This window comes from Helianthus annuus, chromosome 11, assembly GCF_002127325.2.
Source record: "Helianthus annuus cultivar XRQ/B chromosome 11, HanXRQr2.0-SUNRISE, whole genome shotgun sequence".
NCBI lineage: Eukaryota > Viridiplantae > Streptophyta > Magnoliopsida > Asterales > Asteraceae > Helianthus > Helianthus annuus.
In genome coordinates, this window is record NC_035443.2 from 160,981,653 (window position 1) to 160,999,229 (window position 17,577).

The following is a 17,577-nucleotide window of genomic DNA, read 5'->3' on the forward strand; positions in this document are numbered from 1 at the left end:
TTGAACATGCGACAACGTCGATGGATCGAGCTTCTAAACGATTACGAATTCGCAATCAAGTACCACCGGGCAAAGCCAATGTTGTGGTCGACGCCCTCAGTCGAAAGGAAACAAAACCTAAGCGTGTACGCGCATTACAACTTACCATCCAATCTAATCTCCCAACTCACATACGAGATGCTCAGGTGGAAGCATTGAAAGTAGAGAACGTCAGGGCGGAGTCCCTACGAGGATCGAGGAAACAGTTAGAACAAGAGGAAGACGGCGCACACTATGTAAACGGGCGCATTTGGGTCCCACTTTATGGAAACTTACGCGAGCTTGTGATGGATGAAGCGCATAAGTCTCGTTACTCAGTACATCCTGGTTCGGATAAGATGTACCACGACTTAAGAACTACGTATTGGTGGCCTAGCATGAAAGCCCACATAGCAACTTACATCAGTAAATGCTTGACTTGTGCGAGAGTCAAGAGCGAGTACCAAAAACCATCAAGCCTACTTCAACAACCAGAGATCCCGAAATGGAAATGGGAGCAAATTTCCATGGATTTCGTTACTGGCTTGCCTAGATCTCAACGTGGAAATTACACTATTTGGGTGATAGTGGATCGATTGACTAAGTCTGCACACTTTTTGGCTATCAAAGAAACAGAAAAGTTCTCTACTCTAGCGAACGTTTACTTAAAGGAAGTGGTGTCAAGGCACAGAGTGCCAACCTCCATTATTTCTGATCGTGATGCACGTTTTACTTCGAAGCTGTGACAAGCTATGCACAAATCCTTTGGCTCACGTTTAGACATGAGCACCGCTTATCATCCGCAAACGGATGGCAGTCTGAACGCACCATCCAAACCCTCGAAGACATGCTTAGGGCATGTGTAATCGACTTTGGTAACGGCTGGGAAAAGCATCTCTCGTTAGTGGAGTTTTCGTATAACAACAGTTACCACACCAGTATCCAGGCCGCTCCATTTGAGGCATTGTACGGTCGTAAATGCTGATCACCTCTTTGTTGGGCTGAGGTTGGCGACAGCCAGATCACTGGCCCAGAACTCGTGGTAGACACAACATAAAGGATTTCTCAGATACGGCAACGAATGGCGGCAGCTCATGACCGTCAGAAAAGCTACGCTGATAAGCGCAGGAAACCACTCGAGTTCTAGGTTGGGGATCGAGTGCTACTCAAAGTCTCACCTTGGAAAGGTGTTGTTCGTTTTGGCAAACGAGGCAAATTTAACCCGCGATACGTCGGACCTTTCAAAATTATAGAGAAAATATGCAAAGTGGCCTACAAACTGAACCTACCAGCAGAACTCAGTGGAGTTCACAACGTATTTCACGTGTCGAATCTGAAGAAGTGTCTGTCAGATGAGACCCTCATAGTTCCTTTGAAGGAACTCACTATCGACGAAGAGCTGCGATTCGTCGAAGAACCAGTAGAGATTACTAACTGAGAAGTTAAGGTTCTCGAACATACCAGAATCCCTCTTGTTTGAGTTCGTTGGAACTCCCATCGTGGCCCAGAGTTCACCTGGGAATGCGAAGATCAGATGAAACACAAGTATCCCCAATTGTTCAAGAACAATGAATCCACTACTAAGGCGGAAGGATGTGACACCCCAGGAAAACAATGCAACTTAACTAGCTTCCTCAGTGAGTACGTGCTAAATTTCGGGACGAAATTTCTTTCAACTTGGGGATGATGTGACAACTCGTATTTCAGAACCTATCTTTGTGCTTAGTGTAACGTGTTTGAACATTACGTGATTACGTGAACGTTGGTGATTAATGAAATGTTATGTTGTTATGTTAAGTGAATGTGTGTTATATGTTTATGTAATGTGTTTGCACGATGTGAACCCGATCGCACAAGCCCAATCGGCCTACACTTATTGCACTCGAAACCCATGGGCAGTCCAAGTAAGGGTTCGGCCCACTCCCTTGTTGCGCATAACACTATGGGGAAAGAGTATACTCCTCATAACTTGCAAAACACAACACACACACAAACCCTACTCTCTCTTCCTTCTCTCTAAGCCGACGGCAACAACATCCCTTTCTCTCGAAGCTTTTGTGTTCGGATCAATCCTTACTCTCTTCTTTAATCGGTTAGTGTTTTAACTATTGATTGTGTGTTGCATGATGTTGTGATATGTATGTTCTACATGATGATTTAGGGATGATATGTGATTGATGATGATGTAAACTGTTAGGGTTTGGTGTTCATGAAATCAGCACACATGTGTAGTATTCACGGATCAAAATAAGGGTTGATGATGTTATGTTTGAATGATGATTTAAACTGAAAGCATGATATTCGGCTGTGATGTATCATGTTCGAATGATTGTTGAGTTGTCATGATTAGAATGCATGCTAGTGATCAAGAACATGAATTATGTTAATATGTTTAGGTGTTATGCTTACTGTTTATGCTTGATAAATGATTAGGGTTCATGAGAAATCAATGAAAACTGCTTGATTTGATCGATTATTTGTTTAGATGGAAACTGTTAGTTGTTGATTGATAACTACATAAATGGAAACCATGTAACTGATTGCCATGATTTTGGGATAATTAAAACTGATCACACAAGTCCCTTAGTTGCACAAGGGCAATCGCACAAGTCACACGAAACATGATTCGCACAAGCTTGAACCACACGAAACCTATTTCGTGTAAGGGACTAATCACACAAGCTAGGTACAATCATTAAAGCACAGTGTACTGTTTAGATATGCATGATCGCACAAGACCTTGTGGATCGCACAAGATAGTGCCGATCGCACAAGGCTTGGGCCACACACGAACGTTTGGACTGTTGGGCCTTAAAGCCCAATATCCATTCGCACAACCCAACTGGATCGCACAAGTCCATCCGGACCGCAGAAGATCACTGTTTGTCATTGTTGGGCTTCTAAATTGTTGGGCCGGGTATATGTTGGATCGCACAACATGTTGTGGGTCGCACAAGGTTGTGCTGAACGCACAACATGTTGGGCTGGGTATTATTTGGGCTTCAATAGGTGAATCGCACAAGGCTGTTGAACTTGTGCAAGCTCAAACATTTAAATCGCACAAGTCCGGATATGTTACGTGACTGTTAACGTGTTACCATGATCAATACGTGTTCGTAACCTGCTAGCTTATGTGTAAACTTATGTGCATCACTTGAACCTAGACCAGACTTGTATGTGTTGGGATTGAACCCTATCAGAGGAACAGATAATGTAAAGCCAAAACCTGATCACAACAATGGATTCACAATAAGCAGAAGTTTACTCTAAACTCTCCCCTTGACAGTGATTATCTAACAGCTGATGGATCTTAAGTGCTGCTCAAGTACAACAACTGATAAATCAAACTCTGATGATTATCCAACGACTGCTGAAGACAAACACTGATGCTCTATCTACTGATGTTTCCTAAGTACTGCTGAAGACACAAGCACTACTCTCTCAAAGACTGATCACCTTTGAAGAATGCACTGAAGATTCAACATTTGTGCTCAGGCTACAACAGTGGAACGTGAAGCAGTAGTTGTCCTGAGTATTGCTTTTTACTAATTATCAGATGTTACATGTCAGTAGTTTGTATAGAACAGTGTTTATAGTTTGTTAGATCGTTAGATGTCACTATCATGGTGACGTCAGCTGAAGCTCATCAGTAGTTTGGTTTGCCTATAAATATGACAGTATTCTGTACTATTATACTTGATCGTTTTGAGTGAGTTCTTCTCCTCAATTCAATCCCTTTCATCTTGTGCAACCAGCTCTGGTGTATCAGGCTGAGGGGGAGTTTAGATTATAAGCTTGCATTGTAATCTTTTGCTTTTATGTAAATCTTTTGACTCAATAAAAAGCAATTGTTTATCAATCTATACTTTCCTTTGATTGTGTTTACAAAGTTTGCTACTCATTTCCGCTGCACTTATATCATTTCATATGTTCTGATTAATCGTTTTATGCAAACAAACACAATCATGATGGCCCCAGATCCTAACAATTGGTATCAGAGCTTGGACAGTCAAATTCGATCTAACAATCAATTTGACATAACAGTTCAGCTCAAAATTTGTTGATACTAAGGTTGGTTGTATTCAGTTGAAAAACAGAGTAAAGAGTGAATCATGGTCAAAATGGTTATTCAGATACTCTGTAAATCAACCAAGATGTCATATGACACACAAATCTCACACAACAAGTGTTTTCATGCATATGTCACTCATAGTTTTCAGATCTGTAAAATATCTGATAAATTATGGGATCGTTCGATGTTTTCAAAATTGATTTCAATTGTTGTTTCGATATTTGTGATGTTTTCAATAAACACTAAAGTATGTACCTCAGTTCAGCAAAACTTGTGTTCATCCAAAACACTAGAATACTGCTGACATAGAAAAGGGGGAAATAAAACTTTAGGCAAAATCTCTCATGTGCTCAAAGGCAAGTTGAGTACCTTCAAAAGGACCAAATCGACTTTGTCTAAAACACATTGAGAAAATAAGGTGTCAAAACAGTCCTAATCATAAGTGATGTGAGATCTGTAATAAAATATGGTCAAAAATGTTCAGATCTCTCAAAACATTGCTTCAAAATGATTATGGACAAAGTATGTTCAAAATATAATCTCCTAGTGAGTATTTCTGAACATATGAATAAAAAGGGTAAAAAAGGAAAAGAAAAATAAACAAATCTCAAAGTGTGGCTATCTCAAAAACTTTTGAAATCAAAAGAAAAGAGTATAAGCATAAAACACTTTTGAGGTTTAAAAGTTAGATCATCAGTGGTCATCATCATGCAACTGTGTGCATTCATCAATGCAGAAATTGTTCTGGTAACAATGGCATCTCCAGTGATTATGATTAAAAGAAACTTTCAATCAATTGACAAGAAAATGACCTAAACAATGGTCAAAATAACTTGAGAATAATATGATCATGAATTTACTGGAAAATTGTCGGATCCTTTTGATTATTTTCAAAACTTCCTTTGATTTTTGTTAAGGTGTTTTCCTCTAAAATAAAAACCAGATGTATTTTATTTTTTTAATATATTATGATCTTTTACTCATTTTTTATAGTAAAAGTTCATATCTGGTCTGGATGTAATTACCTTATTTTTGTGTGTAATTACTATCCCTAAAACTGGTCAAAAGGAAATGACACACATATCAAGGTCATGTTAAGCTCAAGTTTGGTAGTAATAGATTAAAAATTGATTGCAAATTAATTCTGAACTACAGAGACACTCATGTTCTAGTTCAAGTAATTAGAAGCAAAATGAGTTGTTTAGTAGTAAAAAGGACTCATCATCTGGGATGCTAAACCACTGTCTGAAAAATAGACAGATGGTAAGACCTTGAACAAAATTTCTGAAGATAAATGCTGACAATTTAATCTTGATATTATACATCTAAAATGTGTGGTGTTAAGAATAGCATTTCTGGTACTCAACAGATGATAGACAAGAGATTGTGCTTTTACAAGAACAAATCATTTTCTACATCTGAACAAACAGGTGCTAAAAGTTTTTGTCAAAAGTCAAAACACTGCTGCACAAACAGTTGTTAAACATATGATCCTCATTGGTTTTTATCCACTGTTGTATCTAAAATGTTGTTGTGCCTTAACATCTGCTCACTAAAATCTGTCCACTGCTAAGCGTCAACCTCTGTTCTTCAAAACACTGATGTTTAAAATCATTGTTTCATCCACTGATACGTCCACTGTTTCTTTTATTACCGTTGTAACTACTGATACTTGATCCATCAGTAGTTGTCAAAACAACTGTCCTCCATTATTTACCATTCCATCAGATGTTTGACACGTGGTCAGTTTTTAGCCTTCAGATCAAAATAACCGCTGCCACATCAGCAATCACTTTTTCCCTAAATAAAACCCTGATTAAATCCAAACAGAGGATTACACAGTCGAATTGAATTCCAAACATTCTCTTCACAAAGCAGTTTCCCTCTCATAACTCCAAAAATCCTTTTCGATCTTCTTCATCAAAAATGACGAAACCAAAATCGAAAACAAAATCAAAACCATCATCTTCCTCCACAACAGCAGATGCCACTTAAATGGCCGCTGAAACACCGGAGATTCGCTACAAAGCTCCACACAACTATGTAGGTATACTCACAAAACCTACTGATAACCACACCTTCGACTCCATCCTTGACATCCTTTCTGCATCAAAGTACAAAACTTTGATAACAGCAGACGCTCCTATTTACCTTGATACCCAGAGAGAGTTCTGGAAAAATGCCACCCTTGAAAAACAAGGAGATATCATCGCCGCCATCAACTCCTCGATACAGGGTAAGAAGGTACAAATCTCACCAAAATCCATCTCTGAAACCTTTAAACTCGATGATTTGAAAGGAAAAACCTCATTTACTAAAGACGAGTTGGTAAAGGATTTCATGAACAGGGGCTATGCAGAACAACCAAATAGGGATACCCTACAAAAGGGTTACTTACCTTCTGCACCCAGATTTTTATTCCACACACTGCTCATGTGTGTTTCTAATAAAAGAACGTCTTTTAATGAGATACCAACAAAAATCCAATGCCTGGGGTATGCAATTTTAAACGATAAAAACTATAACTACTCCAAGGAAATATTTGATGATTTGGTAAAGAACGTTGATAATAAAGCATTTCTGCTCTTTCCAAGATTTCTAAGCTACTATTTTGAACAAAAATTTGTTGAGAAAGATGCAGATTTGCCCAAACAAGGTGTCTCATTCAAAATAAACTGTTTAACAATTGAAACATTTTCAAGAATGATGGCACCAATAAAATTAAAAACAAAGGAGGCTGAGCAGGTTTTAGAAACTGCTACTGATCCTCAAGCAACCACTGCTGAGCCCACTGCTCCAGGTGATCAAAGTAGCACACCCACTGCTTTGAAACCAACACCTGCCACCAAAAAGACCAAAAGAAAAACATCCAGAAAACCCACCAAACCCACACCAAAGGCAACTCTGGAAGATGAGATCCCAGAGTCAATGCTAGTGATAACACAAAAGTCACAAGAAACCACTGCTGCTACTTCCTCACAGCAGTTGGAAGAAAGATCTCAACCCCAACCTAAAACTCCTCCTGCATCCTCACAAAAGGATCAGGTTGTAAGCACAGGGACACCAAATTATGAAGCTCTGTATCCACTCGGATCCATCTTCCACAGTCCTGATCCCAAGGACATGTCTCTTTCAACACCCATACCCTCACCAATCATATTGCCACAATCAATAATACCCCTGTTGCATGCAGTTGATATGGCACAGACACAAACCAGTTCCTCTCTATCACCTATTACTGAGAGTATACCTCCACAAGTGACTGGGTCTGATGCTCATGCCTCTGCTAACCCAGCAACAGCTGAGGAGATTACACCCCCTGAGTTACAAGTAACTCTCGGTGGTAGTTCAAGTGGAGCAGCAACTACAACTGATGGATCAATAGATCTTCAGTTGGACAGTTGTTACATTACTAAGACTCCCTTGAAGGCAATTTCTTCCATGGCAACATCGGTAACCACCAGTGAGTTATCTTTAACTGCTGGTAACATCAAAGGATTATCGAGTGCTGAAGAAAGAAGTCCCAGTACCAAGAAAAAGGGGCATCAATGGATGACTTTTGGGCCACAGTTCCTAAGTCACACATTGATACAACCACTGCTGGTGGGGATTCAGATGATCCTGTTAATTCAGGTGATGATTCAAAATACAACGAATTGACGGCCAGAGTTGAAAATCTGGAATCTTCAGTTGCAGAGATAAAAGATATGGTGCAGCAGCTGTTAGAAGCTCAAAAAGCCCAATCATCTGCCCCTCCTGCTCAAGCACCTGCTCCACAAGCATTTGCTGCAAATGAGCTTTGGAATATCTTTCAGCCCATGCTTGAAAAACAGCAACAAATGGCTGCTAAAAAGCATGCAAATCAAGTACAAATGCTGACTAACATGGTGGAATCTAGGTTCAAGGACACTCAAGCTGATATCAAGGCTATAAAGGCTAGCATACAACAGAATGCTCAAAGTGAGAAAGGTCCATCTACCATTTTCTTCATGGATACACCCCTGGCAGATAATGCCAAAAAGGGGGAGAAAATCAAGCTGAAAAAGAAAGGTATAGAAGATGGGTTGTACATTGAACCAGAGAAACCCAAAACCACAAAAACTTCAACTCAAACAGCTAATACAACAGCAGTTACAAAAACTACTGTTTGTAGCCAAACAGTTGCCATATCATCAACACACACATCACCAACACACACCACCACAACTACTGTTCCACCACCACCACCTATGTCCACAGCACAAAAACCTTCATCAAAACCAATAACCACCAAACCATCATCATCTAAAATCATACCACCACTGCCTCATGCCATAAAGCAGAAGACAGCAGATGTTACAACATCTGCTGTAATGACAACAGTGATTGAAACACCAGTTGTTTCAACCACTGTTAGTCAATCACAATCACAAACCACTACCATCAAATCTCAAACCACTGATCCACCCAAAACATCATCAGCCTCTCCTACATTAAAAAGGAGAAGGGTTTTCATTCCTGATGATGATTCACCACCACCATCACCACCATCCCCTGCTCAAAAGCAGAAGACATCTGTTGACATATCAGCGGTTGTAATGACAACAGTGGATGAAACACCAGTTGTTTCAACCACTGTTGGTCAAAAATCCACCACTGATCTCATCACTCCAACACCACAACCTACAAAGCTTCTCAAAAGAAAAAGAGAAACAACACAGGCTGCTGATGAAAAGTATGATCCTGTTGCGGCTAAGTATCCATTGGAATTAGAAGCTGTGAAAAATGAGATGAAGCAGTTTTACACCATAGATGATCTTACAAAAAGGAAATTTCCTTCTCTCATAGGTTTCATAATTCCAGAAAACATGAATGAATATCTTGAAACAAAAGCAAGACAAGCAAGGATAAGAGCCAAAGTTGAATGCAATGATCAAGGCGATGAAGCCATTCTGGAAAGAAGGGAATTCCTGCTCAACAAGGTCAAACAAATAGCAGAATATGCAAGTGAATTGAACAAAGAGGTGTCAAGTTTATTTCCTGAAACAGAACAACGAAATGAATTAAGAAAGGAATATCTTGCATACATAATGAAAGAAAAGTTCTATTCTGCTGAAGAAACAGAGTTCAAAGACTGGCCAATCATTGCATTGAAGCTTGAAGCTGACAGAATTGAAAAGATTAAACTTGATCCACGGAAGAAAAAGACAGCTCCAAATTGGAATAAATACAACAAATTCATAGCTGATCTTATTTCCGAGCATAAAAGAAAGAAGCAGGAGTTGGTGGATGGAAAGGTGGATACTGCGGAGGCCATAGCAAAATGGTCAAAGCAGCAAATTGATGAAGCTTATGAAAGGCTTGAGAAGCAGAGGTTGAAAGCCTCTAACCCTCCCAAAAAGTCTGACTACAAAAAGCTGCAGGAGCAAGTCAAAATTTTTGAAACACAGATCAGCACAGCAGAAGATTTTGTCACAAAATTGAGAAAAGAAAAGAAAGAAATGCTATCTGCTGGAGTAGAAAAGAACAAAGAAGCTGAACAGATAGAAGAAGCTATGAAGAAAATAGCTTCAGATAAAGAAAGATTGGCAAAACTACAAGCCCTTGCCAAAAAGGTCAAAGTAGTAAGCCAAAAGTCATCAGCATGTGTCACAAACAGTGAGCTGATTGACAAAGAAGTTGAAGCAGACATAGCTGCAGCCAATAAGATTATTGAACAAGCATTCATACGAGTGTCTGAAGCTCATGATACTGCTCTGCACTTCTTCTCCAGGCCAATCATTTCAAGTTCATCAGTAAATAAACCTCTCCGAAGAAACCCATTTGGTTTTAAAATACTAAAGTGGCTCTCTGATCAAAAGACCCATGTATTGACTCTGATCAGAACTAATGGAGAAGTGAGACATATATCAAGGAATCAAGCACTAGGCCTAAGTGTTGAAGATCTACAAGATCTCCTTGAGCTCTCACTGTGCAGGGATGAGGATGATACAAGTTCCAAAGAATTTGAAGAAGAATTTAAAAGAAAAGCTAAGGAACGTCTGATGAAGAATAAAGATCCTGAATAAAGACAGGTTTTGGCATTATCTGTTCCAGGGGGAGATTGTTGGGATTGAACCCTATCAGAGGAACAGATAATGTAAAGCCAAAACCTGATCACAACAATGGATTCACAATAAGCAGAAGTTTGGGAAGGACCACTGTCCTCGGATTGGGAAGGGCACCTGCGCTAAACCTACGTGTTCTTATACGTACACCGTCCTCGGATTAGGAAGGATGCCTGCGATAAACCTGTGTATTCATATACATACCTTTGTCCTCGGTTTGGGAAGGACACCAATATATACATCTAGTCTAGTGGTTTATAACATGGGGTAGCCCCCACTGATCATGGTTTGGAAAACAAGGAAAGTTGGTTTACCATAGTTACAAACAAACTCTTAGTTCTTGAGAAACTACTTTAAACAAACACCTCCTATGAACTCGCTCAACTTTATTGTTGACTCTTTGTTACATGCCTTGCAGGTCGTTAGATACTTATGGAGCTTGCACAGGGAGGAGTGATCGTTGTGGGACATGGACTGTCGAGTTCCATGTGAAACATTTAAACTTATGAACTATTTACTGATGTTTGGGTTTTACGTTATATGCTTCCGCTGTTAACTTAAAGTTGGTTACTATCTTTTAGACACCAATTATATTGTGGTTGGTTTTATTTATTTAATTACGTTGTTCAATATGATTGGTGGCTTGATCCTGGTCATGTCACGCCTCCATGCGGTGATACCCCGCGTGTGGATTTTGGGGGTGTGACAGGTTAGTAGTTTAGTTGAGTTTTAGAGAGTCTAGGATATTACTTAGTGTCTAGATTAGGTTAATTTAGGTCATTATCAGGGAGCCCGATCTTATTTGTCAAAAAGAAAGACGAGACTTTCCGCATATGCATCGACTACCGTGAGTTGAACAAGATGAATGTGAAAAATCGTTACCCACTTCCCCGAATTGATGACATGTTTGACCAACTACAAGGATCTAGCTTTTATTTGAAAATCGAACTGAGATCAGACTATCATTAGTTGAGATCCGAGATGAAGATGTTTCTAAGACTGCTTTCCGAACTTGGTACGGCCATTATAAGTTCCTAGTTATGCCATTCGGGTTAACCAATGCACTTGCGGTTTTCATGGACCTCATGAACCAAGCGTGCAAACCCTACCTCGACAAATTCATTATCGTTTTCATTGATGACATCCTGATTTACCCTAAGAGCAAGGAGGAACACGAAGAGCGTTTACACCTCATTTTAGAGCTTCTAAGAAGGGAACTACTCTATGCTAAATTCTAGAAATGTGACTTTTGGATTAGTGAAGTCCATTTCCTTGGACATGTAGTCAACGAAGCTGGAATACATGTCGATCCAGCCAAGACTGACTCCATTAAGAATTGGCCTGCACCAAAAACTCCCACCGAAAGACACCAATTCCTTGGTCTTGTGGGTTACTATCGAAGGTACATTGAGGGATTTTCAAAAATCGCTCAACCTCACACAACTCTAATGCAAAAGGGTACCACTTACAAGTGAGGTGAAAGAGAAACTCTCTAGCGCACCTATCTTGTCTTTACCGGAAGGTACCGATGATTTCATTGTTTACTATTATGCATGTATTTAGGGTCTCAGTTGCGTTGTAATTCAACGTGAGAAAGTAATCGCGTACGCGTCTCGTCAACTTAAAATTCACGAGAAAAACTACACTACCCATGATCTAGTATTAAGTGTCGTGGTCTTTGCTCTCAAAATCTGGAGACATTATGATGTGGGGTAAAATACACATATTTGTCCAGAGTAAAGTGTATAAATTTTGTATAGTTATTATTTTTTTTTTTTTAGTTTTTAGTATTATATTATATTATTTTGTGTTTTGGCATGTCCTGGTGCAAATGGAGCGAAAACGAGTAATAATTAAATAACCAGCTGATTGAGTAGAGTAGGGCACCAGTGACTGAAGGAAATTTGCCGCTATTTTCTGATATATATCCTATGAAAGAAAAGTAAAAGTGGCTGATATATTGTTTAGAGGATAATTAATATTATTAATATTATTATTATTAATGAAATAAATGGCTACATTAAATAAATGGATAATGCAATTTATATTTAAGAAAAAAAGAAAGAAAGATTGCATGTATAGTAAATGGCAGAATATTAATGGGCCGCTAAAGTCAAGACCAAGCCTAGAGAACATGATTTTTTTATTAGTTTGGACTATATTGAAAACCTAATGGAGCCATATTTATTAATTATCCTTGGAGAGACATGGGCTATTATTAAAAAGAGAGGGATACGAAGATTATTTTTTTTGTGGGGAGTTCAACGAAAAGTGGACGGCAGCAAGGGATTGTGATTTTTTTTTTTTCGAAAAGCAAACCTAGTAAGTGGCGGCTGAAGGAAAAGAATAAAGTGAATCCAGTCTAAATAAAAGGAGTCGCACATAATAAGAGGGGAGGCGAATACACATCAGACGAATATATATCTTGGGGGACACATCAGGGGACGAGCAGGAACAGGACGAAAGTAAAAGGTTGTTTTGCGGGAATCATCGGGATCGAGCGGGAGATTTGAAGAACAAGAGATTATCGGGTTTTGTTATCCGACTCTTTTAGTTTTCTTATTTTCTTTGTTTTGTCGATGAATTCTTGTTTTGAACCTTGTTTATTATCTTTGTTCTTGACTATGTTCCTTGGCTAATTTTTTAAACTACCTAGGCTATGACGATTGTTCGATAAAGTTTGGATTTTTTATTTGTTATTAACGTTGGTTTATGGGTTTTCTTGGAAAGTAAACAACTTTGGAACCTTTGATTTGGTGTATATGCGTATCTTGTGTTGATTTTCAATTAATTGCTCGTTTCACATGAATCTTGATGAATGTCTTTCACAGAATAGGTTCGTGTCAATTATCTAATCTTTGCAGGTTTGGGTAATTTTTGGGTAAATCGGCCGATAACCTTAGAAACGGTAATTAAAAGATTATTGAAACTTGATATTCTACTAATATTGTCGATGTAAGGCTCGAGGTTATTAATAGGTCTCGGTTTGGTATATAGCTAGGATTAGGTTTTGTAAGAAATCGGTCTTAGTTCCCTAATCATACATGTGTCTATTAAACCAAGTTAAAATCCATAGTTGCCTTAGACTTTCGCGCTGTAAGGTAGATTGTCATATTAGGGCACTTTTCAAGAAGTTAGAGGACTGTAAGGAAATCTAACAACCGGTAGTCGTAACAGCCTTGTAGAGTCTCACAAGTTTCTTCCTGAGAAGGGTCGGGAGGTCTTAGTAGAGATTTCTTAGGGTTTAGCATTAAAAGATCCCGGTTCCATACCACGTTAATTTCGAATAGAAATCCAATCCTAGTTAAACATGAGTCTAGCCTAGGTAGCCTTCATCATCACTGAGTTAAGTGTTCGTCCAATTTCGCGTCTAGTTAATCTAGTTAATTTAGTTTAATTTTAATTGAAAATTTAGGATTTTTAGTAAACCCCCCTCCCCTTAAATATAAAAACAGTTAGAGTTCGTGTCAGTCTAAGTCTAGATAGAGTCGTTAGCGTAATTAGAGAGTCTCGTGGGTTCGATACTCGGACTTACTTAGGTTATACTGCATTGACCGGTACACTTGCCGGTTGTGTGATCTAGGTTTAGAGAGTCTTAGTTATAAATTTAAAACTTAGAGAGTCTAGTTTAGGGTTTAATTTAGTTAATTTATTTAGACCACTTTTAGCACATCAAGTTTTTAGCGCCGTTGCCGGGGACTCTTGGCAATTACGTTGATTACTTTATTTGGACTTAATTGACATCATACGTGCTACTTGCTTTTGTAAATTGAGTCGTCGGAATCTAATTGTCCGTGTCTTTTATTTTTCTTGAGTCGTGTAACTATGTGTGAAATTTGTGGAGAAACTCATTTTACTGTTAACTGCCCACAATATGAGGGGTCCTCCTCACAATGTTAAGCTAACTCTTTTGTGCAGTCGTAGCTATATTTTTCACAGGGGTATTCTTTGCATTATTATGATAATCAGCCATATTACGATAATCCGTATCAGCAACCACAACATAACCAGGGTCAGACTAGCGATTGATGTAACACCCATTTTTTTTACCATCTTTTAATGTTATTTTCCACCAAAACCGGTCCCAGATTTTTCCTTTTAAATAACAGTGGAAGCATTCATAACAAAATAAATAATGTGATAAAACAACCATCTTAAAATTTCACACTATATATTTATTTGATAAGTTGAGTAACTTTACATCAGAACAACTTATTTAGATAACCCATAATTTATACATCAAAAGTGGGTTATAAACATATGTTCGATCCTTAAACATACCAAGGCCCGACTTGACTCTTTCAACCTCGCACTGGTGATTTACCTGAAAAACATTGTTTATACAACTATTAGCCAATGCTAAGTAAGTTCATAATTCGACTATAATGTTTTTCAGATAACAGTTTTATCTACCCTACCATATTCCACCTATGGCAATTTAATAATTAACTGTTATATTTTTTTTTACAACTGTTCACCCAAAGGTGATATGACGACTGACCACTCAAAGGTGGTTAAACGACTAGTTAACCAATGGTAACATAACGACTAATAACCCGACGGTTATTTTAACAACTTACCATGTGAATTTCATGGCATCAACTGTTTTCTCCCCTTTTTACCACTAACATCATTTTATAATTAATTATATAAAATCGCAACACATAGCATACAACTACTAGTACATTAAATGATGTTTGGAGAGTCGTATGAACTTACCTGGACGTCTAGAGAAACCTTCCGGTAAGTCCTTGATTAACTGCTTTTTATCTCCTATAACCAAAATTTTACATAAACATAATTATCTACTACTCATGCTAAACTTAACCGTACTTATACCCCATTAATACCCAACAAATCCATAAATTAATAATAATAATAATAATAATAATAATAATAATAATAATAATAATAATAATAATAATAATTAAATCTGAGTATATCGATCAGTATATTACCTCCTGCTACTTGTAATTCAAACACACCCTTTATTCTCTTCGTCGGTTATTTCTGATACAACCAACTAATTTCTGGTTATCACTACTTCAACATGTTGGCTAGAACCTTACAGTGTCTCTTTTCTCTATGATGCCCACTAAGTTATAACTGTTATATTCTTACCTTTTTTTTTTTTTTTGAAAGTAGAAGAATCATATCAAGTGAAAATATGTATATTTATATTATTTTCAACTTAATAAGTTTACTTAATCCCAATCCAACAGATGGCAAAATGTATGACCGAGAGGTGCCGGTTAAGACATATGTTACCTATAGGTGTAAAATTTAGAAGGCAACGTGGCAAGAATTTACTTCATGAGCTGTATGCTCATCTTTATCTATCTTATCCATCAATAGGGCTGTTCATTTTTATCCAAAACCCGAAACCCGACCCGAATTCAAAGCCACCCGAACCCGAATTAGCGAATACCCGAAAAACCCGAACCCGAGAAACCCGAACCCGACCAACCCGAACTTTAAATGGTTTGGTTATCGGGTCACTTTTTACAGGCCAAAAACCCGAACAACCCGACCCGAAAAACCCGAAACATGAAACCCGAAATAAAACCCGAACATTTATTGTTTTTTTTCTTATAAAAGTGTTTAAATTTTGAGTCTTTAATAGATGGAACACTAAGTTTTGGGTTTTTTTAAATATTATAATAACATATTGTCAATTAATCTTTGAACTTTGATGATATTTATAAAGTAACAATATGAATTTTGATGATATTTTGAAAAAAAAAAACATTTATTTTCATTTTACATCTAAACCCGAAAACCGAATAACCCGACCCGAACTAACCCGAACCCGAATAACCCAAACCCGACTAACCCGAACTTTAAATGGGTTGGTTATCAGGTAAATTTTTCCCAGAGAAAAACCCGAACAACCCGACCCGAAGAACCCGAAACCCGAAGAAAAAACCCGATGAACACCCCTATCCATCAATAAGTAATATAATTATTTAAAATACATTTGTAACTATATGAATTTAACGTTAATATTTGTTTCATTTAGTTATACGATAATTTACTTTTACTTATTATAGTATATCTTAAATTACAAAGTCGGTGGCCTCCGCCACCGACAACTTCTCCGTTTTTGTATTATAAGCATGTCCTAAATTGGCGACTTAACTACGATACTGCCATTATATTATATAACATCTTAAAACACCGACTATTTCTCTGATTTCTCTTATATACATGTCCTGGCTAAGAAGATTGTGAAGACTAAAAAGCAAAAACGTGGTCAAACACAACAATTCTCAACAAAATCAATTCTCTATTGATGCGCGATCTGAAATCCAAAACAATTCAGAGATATACCGAACCGGTAGCACTAAGGTCAACGTCATCTGCAGCGGTACGGCGGACGGCAACGTGACGGAGATCCGTGGATTAAATCGCTGCGAATCTTCAGATCCAGATCCGGATCCGACGGATTGATGTGAGTTTCTTCATCGTCTTCCATATCGGAAACTAACAGATCTGGTAGCCGCCGGCAATTTAATCGAAAACCTAACCGATCTGGTGATCGGAGATTTAATAAATATAGAAAACCGAACGGATCTGGTGGCCAGAGACTGGATAAGAAACGGAAAACTAACGGATTTGTGATCGGAGATTTGATAATAGACGGTAACGTAACGGATCTGTGGCCGGAGATTTGATAAGTGACGAAAGCTTTTGATTCTGAACGAAGAGGACAGCATGAGAAATGAATGCGCTTTGGGTGGTTCGAGAAACTACTATTATGTCCTTTCCTCATTTCTGTGTTGTTTTTTAAGTGTTTGTTTTTCTATGCCAGCTGTGAAATTAAACATCAGTGGACAAACAATTATACTTTGGGCCCTTATACTTTTGCTTTTCTTATAAATGTAAAACAAAACACTTTTATCAAAAGTTATTTCAAAATACGGAAATTTTAATCAAGAGTTTGGTGAAGATTTTTTGTTGTCAACTTTTAGTTAAATTAGAAATTTACGTCATTCTTGAGGGCCACTAAAAGGACATCGGCAAATACATGCTTTTAGTTATTCGATAGTAAAATATATATATTTTTAACGACAAATTTTGATCACTGACAGACTAATGAAGTATCATCGTGCCACAAGCAGAACCATCCGATCATTTCCATCTCCATTAGGCAATAATGTCTATACACCATTTCAGGATGAAACCCGGTATATATAATTTATTCTTACACATTTTATCGTTAAAAATGTGATATATTGTTTGTTGAGTAAATTGTCAACATCGTCCCTGAGGTCTGGGTATGTTTGCCTTTTCCGTCCAAAACAACTTTTTTGTACAATATAGTTCTTCACTTTTGAGATTTTTTACTCTTTTTTTTTTCTAATTGTGTTTTATGCGTTATATTTTACATTTTTTTAATTG

The 17,577-nt window shown here is 37.8% G+C and overlaps 1 long non-coding RNA gene across 1 annotated transcript; it reads right to left on the reverse strand.

Moving 5' to 3' along the window:
• Positions 1-14,314: 14,314 nt before the first annotated feature.
• Positions 14,315-16,945, reverse strand: LOC110890869. Its single transcript, XR_002564834.2, has 3 exons — positions 16,507-16,945; positions 14,896-14,949; positions 14,315-14,500 (listed from the first exon to the last, which is right to left on the reverse strand). It is a non-coding gene; the product is annotated as an uncharacterized LOC110890869 (long non-coding RNA).
• Between the last annotated feature and the right edge of the window lie 632 nt (positions 16,946-17,577).